The sequence below is a fragment of the Furipterus horrens genome, unplaced genomic scaffold (genome assembly GCF_987537825.1).
Source record: "Furipterus horrens unplaced genomic scaffold, mFurHor1.1.pri manual_scaffold_2, whole genome shotgun sequence".
In the NCBI taxonomy this organism is placed as follows: domain Eukaryota; kingdom Metazoa; phylum Chordata; class Mammalia; order Chiroptera; family Furipteridae; genus Furipterus; species Furipterus horrens.
Window position 1 is genome coordinate 17891319 of NW_028327172.1, and position 10190 is coordinate 17901508.

The 10190-nt window shown below is 34.3% G+C and overlaps 1 pseudogene; it reads left to right on the plus strand.

Annotated features, from left to right (window-relative positions):
* The first annotated feature begins 8666 nt into the window (after positions 1-8666).
* On the plus strand, positions 8667-9445 carry LOC150017949 (meiosis 1 arrest protein pseudogene; annotated as a pseudogene).
* The last annotated feature ends 745 nt before the right edge of the window (positions 9446-10190 follow it).

Below are 10190 nucleotides of genomic sequence, written 5' to 3' on the forward strand. Positions count from 1 at the left end.
TAAATTATAATAAACATTTCTTATCAAAAATATTTTTCCCAGAACTTTTCAATATCTCATTGGAACACTATGTAAAGTGCACAAGGAAATTAACATTTTCTTTTAAATTATTCTTAATTTGAGAACATTAATTACCAAGCCTCTCACTTATATCAAAGTGAGTCTTTAGTTGAAGTCTTTTCTAGATGGTAAAGCATTCGTGCAGATAAAGATGTTTCTTACTTCTTAGCTGCTCTTTCTCTCATCTGATTTTGAATTTGCTTGGGAGATGATATAATTATAAAAATTAATTAGTACTCAGCAGAATAAATTTATATTTCTTCATATTAGCAATGTGCCATTACCAAACACTGAAGCTTTCAGAGAAATAAGATCACAAGTGTTTAGTGCTTATTAGATCAGACAACTCAATGAAAATGTAGCATTTTTTTGTCAATATGCTGACTTGCAAAATTTAACAGAGATTGTCAGATGAAGGGGATGGAAATTTATTAATTTATAAAAAACTCTTTAATTAATTGCTAATTAGATGGGAGCACCTAAACTTCAAAATAGAAACAATTAACTCTTCTTCTTGCAATTAATTAGTAATAAAAGAGAGAAGATACTTAAAGGAATAATGATATTTGGGTGCTCTGTTTTAGGTAGACTTGAGTGTCAGATATTTCCTTCCATAAAAGTAATTTTACAGCAATAGCAGAGAGTTTATTTGGAAAGGTATCCAATTAGTCTATCTTGGCAGCACTAGCGATGGAAATGTATTTCCCGTGTGACGCAGCCCTCCATTTACCTGTGCTTTACTTCTTTGAGTCCCCCTAAGCTGAGATCCTTAAGGGCCCAGACTGTGAGAAGTGTCATGTTGAACCACATTGGAGCCTGAGACAAAGGAAAACCAGTAAGACCAGCCCTCTCTTTAAAACTTGACCATTTGTGTATGATAACTTTTTTGCTATGGTTTCCATTTTTTAAATCCTGCATTAAACTATTACTCATCTTGAGTGTTGATTTTTCTTTATTATTATTGTTTTTTGTGCTTCCGTAAATGCTGTGTTGTAGGAGAGGATCTAAGGCAAATTCAATGACATTGAGAACAGTCTGCATTGGTTTGAGGATTTCTATTATTTGCCATATGCTTTTTGATAATGCTTTTTGTTTATTATTTTGGTCAGTAAATTTGCTTTAAATAGAATTATAGATTCTTAATTAATAGAAATCTAAAACCATGTTCTGCCTTAAGAAGAAATGAATATTGTAAAGGATAGCATAGTATCATATATTTGTTGAAAAATTAATCTGTGTAAGAAACAACCTATACACATTGTAATCTAACTTGGCTATAGTAAATTTCTTTAAAAAATTATTTGTTGATGCAATTAAAGAAGCAAGTTGACAGAGGAAATATGATTTGAGGTTTACATTTTTATGGTAAACTATAGATTATACATTATATTAAAAATACATTGAATACTAAAAATGCCAAATACTCTGTCAGCCACTGCTAATGGCTTCAGACCATCATAACTAATGTCTCTCATCCTAATTTAGTTCAGCCTCTTTATTGGCTTTGAATAGGTTAGAAAAATTAAAGATGTAAAATGTGAAATCACATAATCTTTAACTGTCTGACATTAACTCACTTATTTAGTATTTAGTAAAAAAAAAAAAAAAGTAAAAATATGCTCTAGGTAATTATAGTCCTTGAAAAATGGATATGCATGATAATAAACAAAATTTCCTGGCCATAGATAGTGAAGAGTGGGAGGGGAAGATTTATAGGAGCAGTATATAAAAGTCAATTTTTTTTCTAGTTCAGAAAAGTACCTGTAAATGATTCTTGCCTTGGAATCTCATCTCTTAATCTCAGAAGTCAAGGATGCCTGTGAACTTTAATCAGGGAGAAACCCAAATTTGCAATAATTAAAAGAAAATACACGCAAACATTCTAAGCAACAGCTGTGGGTGATATTACCAAGTGCATTTTGGCAAAGAGTGGGCTTTCCTGGAATGCAGCTTGGCATGAATCTGTCCAGTTTCTAAAGAAGACATAAATAGCTATAAATACAATAGTATGAATGCATTTCTCCTTTAAGTTCTGAACTTTGGGCAGTTTGAAGAAAGACTTGGAATTTTCTATATTTTTAATACACTATTTCTGAAACGAGAGAGCAGACCAAACTAAGGCATGGATTAACATAAGAAAAAGCAGAAAATATACCTAGGAAACAAGTATGCAGTCACATACAAAGAGTCAAAATTTCCTGAGGTTCTCATCAATGGTATAATAAGTAGGGACTACCAATTAATGAAAGGACCATATCATAGATATTGACATTCTTACTTTTCCATTGCTGCACTATAAACCATAACAAAATGTAGAAAATTAAAACAACAAAAAGTTGTCTTATTTCCTCTAGTGTATGAGATGAGTTGGCTCAGCTCTGCAGTTTTTCTACTGCATGTGGTATTGGCTGGGCCAAGGTCAAACGGCCATAAAATGTCAGGACATCAGGCCAACCTCAAATTGGCCTGCAATATCCAAGATGCCTCACTAACATGGTTGGCATTTGGTCCTCGTTGTTGGGTAGACTCAGATGAGAATGATAATTGGAAGGAGTTAGTTACCCATGTGGCCTTCCTATGTGGCTTGGGCTTCTTATAATGTGGCTTCTGGATTCATTAGGGCAGAAATTGGAGACTGCCAGTCATCTTAAAAATTGGGTTTCTAGAATGTCACTTCTGGTATATTTTGTTGATCAAAACCAGTTATAAAGGCCAGTCATGTTCCACGGAGAGGGTAAGTAAGTTGTACTTCTTTATGTGAGGTGTGCAAGGAGCATAATGAGATGAGAAGAACTATTGGAAATTGTCTTTTTAGATACCAGCTACCATATTACTTAATATGTTTGTCCTTTAACAATTTAATAACATGGGTATAATCCATTGCATAATATAGCTACATAATTTTCCAATTATTTTTTAATTGAAAATCTAAAGGTAAAATAGCCATTTTATTGTTTTTATAGATATGTACCTAAACCATATAAAGTCAGTTAATAAAATCAGTAATGTTAGAATGGACAAACCAAGTGTGGCATGTACTGTTCATGGCAGTGTATAAAATCCAGTCTTTTTCATGGAGTTGGAAGTTATGGGATTGGAGTAATGAAAAACTTTAAGTACAGAATGGGCTTCAACTTTAAATAAACATTATTAAATTATTTACTTTTTTGAAACTATTATTTTCTCACTTATTAAAGAGATCCTAATATTGTAGTGAACATTTCTTATCTACCAACATAGTCACTATTTCCTAACTCTCCTAACCTAAAAACATCCAAATTTTGTTTGGGTGACCATCCATGCCCCAAATAGCCTGGAGTGGGCCCTTGGTGCCTTAACTATTACAACCGATCCTTCTGACCAAAATGAGGGAGCCAGGAGTGAACTTGTAACTCAAACCAATCTAAATAGAATAATTTAAGAATGCGTACAATGTTGGGAGAGAGGAAACATTTATTTATCTAGACATAAACAAAAAAAAAAAAGTATACAGGACTAGGAGTTGCCACCAATGCTTATTCCACACAGAAGGAGGGCTGTTTTAACATGATGCTGATAATTTGAAATTCAGATAATAGGGAATGAAGAAACTACCCCCTTAGTAATGCAGTTTTGCCATTGGAACTTCTCAAAACTGAAGCTACCTCTTCTTCTGGACATTCCACAGTGAAGAGCTAATAAAATAACCTTATTGTTCTGAATATGCTGGAACATCTAATACTAACAAAATTAAGAGACCAAAATATTTTTTCATAAGGTTATTTTGAGGATAAAATTTGATAATTTTTGCAAAACATTTAGAACAGTGTCTAGCATATAAATGATCTTTTTTCCCCCCTTTACTCGGTATGTAGAAATATGGCAATATCTCTAGTCCACCAAAAAGTTTTAATTGTTTTTTAAAAACTAGATTTAATTTTTCGTTCTTTGCTTAGGTACTGAACAAAAGAAAAATCCTGTGAGTTTGAGTCCATTTGATCTTAATTTAAATACCTCAAGTAGAGGTGTCTGCAATTATGAGCTTACCTAGCAGGGAACATAGTATAAATAAAAAACACAATAAAAATGTAATTAAAGCAGCTGGCTGATTTTTTTAAAGGAGTTTATGTTGGATAAGAAAGAGCTGATTTCTATTATTTTTATGATTACAGTATTCTATTTATATTCTCAGCACTGAATTAATTTTGTCTAAGGCTCACCTTGCTAAAGATCCTTTTAAAATACTTTAATGAGTTGAGTACATTAATCATCTTAGTGAACACAAATACTTACATGCAAAAACTCTGCAGGGAGCTTTTTAAAGAGTTTAGAGTGGTAGATAAGACACTTAAGTGCCCTTTTTTATCTATCAAAGTGAAAAAAATAGCAAATGTCCTTTTTCATAGACTTAGCAAAAACGTGAAATCTTTTCTTTTTCCTTTTTATTGAATTTATTGGGGTGACACTGGTTAACAAAATTACACAAGTTTCAGGTGCACAATTCTACAGCCCATCATGTGTACACTGTGTTGTGTGTTCAATACCCCCAGTCAAGTCTTCTTCCACCACCATCGATCCCTCCTATACCTTCCTCCAGCTGCCCCTGCTCTCATTCCCCTACCCCCAGCAATCACCGCACTGCCTATATATATTACGCACGCTAAATCTTGTGATTTAAAATCATCGGGTTTTTTTTTTTTCTACTGCGTATTAAATTATGCTTGATTCCACAAATGTTTTCTCTAAGGAATTTTCTGCTTTATAATGGGAGTAACTATACCGTGATGTTGAGTAGACAGATCTACATTACTTATTTGGCCTGACACAGGTACTGCCTAAGATTACTCCTCTGTATGTGCCTGAAACATAACCAGAACCCATACAGTTGCTTTGTACATCAAGGATCAAGTTTTTGAATTTCTTTTTTCGTTATACTTTTTTTTTTTTTTAACATCAGATTATGCTGGAGAAATGTCATCTATCTTTTTATGAGAACCTGAGATACCAAATTACAGTGCCCAGAGTAGCTTTGGCAGAAAATCCATATTGTGAAGAGGACTGTGTCAAAATAAATTGTCACCATTTACAGAAAAACTAAACATTATATTAATAATGTAGATATATGTTTGATGTCATGATATTTTTATTTCATTATGGTCAATTTCTAAATGTAAATAAAGACTTCTTATTTTTTTAATAGTATTTAAAATTAAAGCAGAAAATAATATTTTTGATAGAATATAATGAAAGAATGTTTATAATTGCTCCCTGTTTTGGTTTATAGCATCAAATAAATGCATCAGAATGCAGATAATATAAAACCTACCAAATTTGGTGCTATGTTGTTTATATAAATTAAAATACTTATAAAATTAAATCAAGTTAAAATGGATTTTTATCTTTATATCTCCTTGACCATTGACTCCCTTAAAGTTTCTACTTTTTATCACTTTTATTATTATTGCTTTATTTCTTATATCTTTCTTAATTTTGTTTCCTTTCTTTTTTAAAGATTTTATTCACTTATTTTCAGAGAGAGGGGAAGTGAGGGAGAGAGAGAGAGAAACATCAATGTGTGGTTGCTTCTTGAGAGCCCCCAACTTGGGACCTGACCCACAACCCAGGCATGTGCCCTGACTGGGAATCGAACCGGTGACTCTTTGGTTCACAGGACAGCGCTCAATCCACTGAGCCATACCAGCCACGGCCCTTTTCAACACTGGTGAACTGAACAGAAAAATATTGACATGATGCTTTTCTATTGTTTCCTTCAAGCTGGCTTGTTTTCTTCCCTCTATACCATCACATCACTACCTGTCATCCTCATCTCGCTAAATCTCATCAAAATATGGCTTTCCTTTTAATAAAACTTAGGTCAGATCTCTCTCCATTGATCCTTATCTCTAGTAGAAAAATGTCTCTAAATGCACCATGATTATAATAAAGAGTTGTCAAGCAACAGAAGAGTCATATGACAGCCAATAAGCTTAAAAATGAATGTAGTGGGATTAAAGATTAGACTCTGAAATACATAGGAAGCCCGTAAAAGGTGTTTGGTAAAATTTCATGCTGCTGCCCATAACAGTAAGGGGGGAAACCAAAATGGAAAATGCATGCCATGCTTGCTCAACATTTCTTAGACCTCTGAATGAAAGGAAAAGAAAAAGAATCTTGAAAACATTTGCTCATGAAATTTTCAAAACTATAAAGAACTATCACTACAGTTCCAGGAAACTTCCCAACAGTGAAGCCTCTTTACTGATATAATAATGAAATGTCAGTTTGTGTCAGCCCAGGCTTTGTGGCCCGTTTTTAGATATACATAATCAAAAGATGAAATCCAGGAAGATTAAGAACATAGCTTTCCAAATATTCTCAGGAGATGCTAGAAAACAGATTGCTTTAAATGAGCTTCAGTAAATAAAGAAAGAAAATAAGACACTCCAAGCAGAAAATGAAGGTTGCAGAAGGTTACAGAAATTCAACAGCAGAGGAAATTAAATTACAGCCAAGCTAAAACTTCTACAAAATCTCTTTATCAATAAATGGCTGCTCATTTTATTGGTATTCTCAAATGAATAAGACAGAATAAGTCCAATATAAGATGACTAGAGAATAGGATTCTCTTATTTTGGTTCCTCAGTAATGTCCTTTGAACATTCAGTTAATGCAAGAAAAACAGGGAAAGAAAACAGGCTATAGCCTAATTAGGAATAATATGTGCTACTCTTTCATCCTGCTGTACAATACAGCATATGTAAATTAAACCTCTCTACATTTATTTTTGCTCCTAAAATTTTTGGGCATGGAGAAAGAGCAAATCTAGGAACTGCTTCTATTTTGTTCTATTTCCTTTAAAATACAACTTATTCAATACACTTTATGTAAGATGCAATACCAAAAACTCAGAAGTTAATATTATATATACCTAAGTTTTAGGTAACTCTTCAAATTATTATTATTTTTCCTTTGAAGAAAACAAAAATATTGGGCTTAGCAATTTTCAGTATGACAGCTTAGAGCTGGCTGAAAATAGAATGATCATAAGGCGGGGTTTACGGCCCCTGCTCTCACACCTGGACTTCTCTATGACTACTTTGATCAATGAAGTGTGGCAGAAACGATCTCACACCAGTTTTGGCCTTAGCATTTAAAAGAACTTGTAGCTTCTGATTTGTGAAGCTCATAGGCAATATTTAGAAAATTTGATTACCCTGCTGGTGAGGACATATGAAGAAACCTGAGACTACATGGTAAAAAGGAAAGGGCCAGTTTAGCTCCAGCCCCTCCCAACAAATACTTGAATTCCCCAAGTTACCCCAGTTAACCTCAGGTGAGCAAATGAACTGTCCAAATGAACCGTCCAACCGAGTCTTACCGAATTTCTGACTCACTCAACCGGGAGAAACAAAAAAATCATTTTTAAGCCACTGAATTTCAAATTAGTCTGTTATACAGCAATTAATCACTGAAACAATGGGCATTCAGCCTGATTTTAGGCAAAGAAGAAAATCATATTTCTGAAATTGTTTCAGAGATTAGGAAAAAAAAAAACCCTGCTTGTTCACCCCACCTCAATGTCGTAATGAAAACAGCATAGTTATCTCTTAATTAGTTTAACTCAGCTGTAAATTTCTTTAACCTTGAAGTAAGAAGGATCGGCCTCTTTTAGAGATAAGGATAATTCTTAAGTTTAACATAAATATGTGTAAATTGTGAGACTACCTCAAAATATTATTGTTTTTTAAATAAAAAATAGTTTTACAAAAGATGATACTAGTATACCATATTGACTTAATAATAATGTACATCTAAATATATGCTTATATGTGATGCATTCTTGTAATGAATAGTTATTGACCTTCCACAGCATGCAAGCCACATTCTAGGTATTAGAGATCATATTTTCCTAACTATAACAAACATTACTAAGTAAGTAGGCAGCTGGATGTTTTATATCTATCTGAAACTTTAACAGTGCAAAACTACATATAAATATAAAATATAGTCATTATATTTCAGTGAATTCAGTAATATCATTTAAGTGCACTCTCATTTTAGACTTTTATTACAATGATCACATGCTACTTGTATATACACAATACAACAAATACATTTTTACATCTTCAGAGAGCCAAGTGAGAAGAGAGCATGCAAGAGTAAAAATATGTATGACTATTTTTAAACCAGAATAAATTGTAATGAGAATTACTCAAGTGATCTCAAGTGTAGGAAATGTCTTAGGAAGAGACAGTTAGTTGGAGGACACTATTCATACTTTATAATTTCTTCCTAGACCAACCCCAGAAATGCAGGAATGCATTTTTATCTACAGCCAATATACTCTCATCAGCTTGGGAAGTGTGGTTTGCTTGAAAAGATTGTCAAAATTTAATTGGATGGACTAACCTGAAGTAAAGTTTCAGTAAAAATATTTATGTTAATGATATTGATGGTCATACCTTATGTGAAGAAATAATATTGGTGTCACTAAGTGACTCATGCAAAATGGGAGACTTCCATCTTATGATTAAAAAGAAATTTTTTTTTGGCATGCAAGGAGCCAAAGGATCATGTATAGAGAATATCCAGATAGTGGCTGCAGTTCCACCTCTGGCCTGACTGCCATGTATCATGGGCGAACGACTGGTAAAGTGTGCCCCATTCCAGCACAGATTTACCAGCACCCTCCAAGGCTTCTCCTTGTGCCTGTCTCTCTACCATCCTGGGCTGACATCTGCTCCAACCTCTGTGAGGCTCTGCAGAACATTTCCTCTCTAGCCTGCAGCTTGATGGGCCCCAGCCACGTTTCCCTCTTTAGCCTATACATGGTATAGAATAGCATGTGTGTGTTCTCTCATTTGTACAAGTGAAAGGGAACTTCGCTAGGGTGCAGGCCTGCATCTCAGAACTCTACATGTTACAGAGAGAAGGTTATTTCAGACCACACGGGACTTCCCTGCAGCTGGCAGTAGAAGATGGGTTCCAGCGGTTCAAACAATACTGAAGACATGTGACCACAGGCACAGCTCTGGCTTACTCTTCCCTAAAGATGACTGTTCTGACTTCTCAGCCCAGAAAAGAAGTAGTCAAACAATCAGAGGAAGGATTGAGAGATACAGACCTAGTCTAGGTCAGGAGACTTCAGAGGGTTTAGATCACAAAGGAATCTCTAGGGTGTATGGGCTCAGTATCCCCTGTTGAAGAGCCCAGCAATGATGAAAGTTCTTTCCTGGGAACTGACGTTGACCTTTGGACTATAGACAATGATGTTGTCAGAACGGAGATTTTCTTCAAAGCTCAGCTACATAACAGTGAAACAGATCAAGAACATGTTCGTCTTCTATCTTCACAGTTTTTCAGCAAGATTTCCAGAGCCACATATAATCCAAATACACACGCTTAAATAAAATGTACAGTGGTCCCTCTCTATATCACATTTCACTTATCATGCCTCACTGTAACACGGGGTTTTAAAAAATATTATATTTAATTATTTATCACAGATTTTTCGCAATATCATGGGACTTTGCGGCACTGTATGCATATGTTGTTAAAGTGATGTAGGTATAAGAGTGTAGAATATGTTTAAGAACATAAGTAGTGTTTATAAAAGTGTGGACAAGGTTAATAAGGGAGTGGGAACAGTTAATAAGGGAGTGGGAACAGTTAATAAGGGACTGAGAACGGTTTATAAGTATGTGGGAAGGGTTTATTAAGCCTTAAAATATATATAAATACCAAAATAAATGTAAAGTTCCTACTTGGCAGATTTTTGCCTATCGCGGGTGGGGGGGGTGTCTAGAACATAATACCTGCAATAAGTGAGGGAATACTGCATTCTATAGGTTGTCATAATCCTAGTCTAGGATTAGGACTCTAGATTGGTGAGTCATCAGAATACAGAGTACTTAAGTTTAGGAATTACAAGGGGATTGAATGAAGTTGTTCAGTATAAGCAGGAGAGTAAGAAAATAATTTCTACAGTGACCAGTTAGAAAACTGAACTTAAGCCAGGCAGCAAGAGACAGCTCGTTTAGAGGCAAAGACTTAGACACCTCAATAATAGGGCAGCCACTATGCTATATAAGAACACAGTGAATTATATATTTTTCTTGTTTTTCATTTTCAGTGCAGCAGATATTAATGGT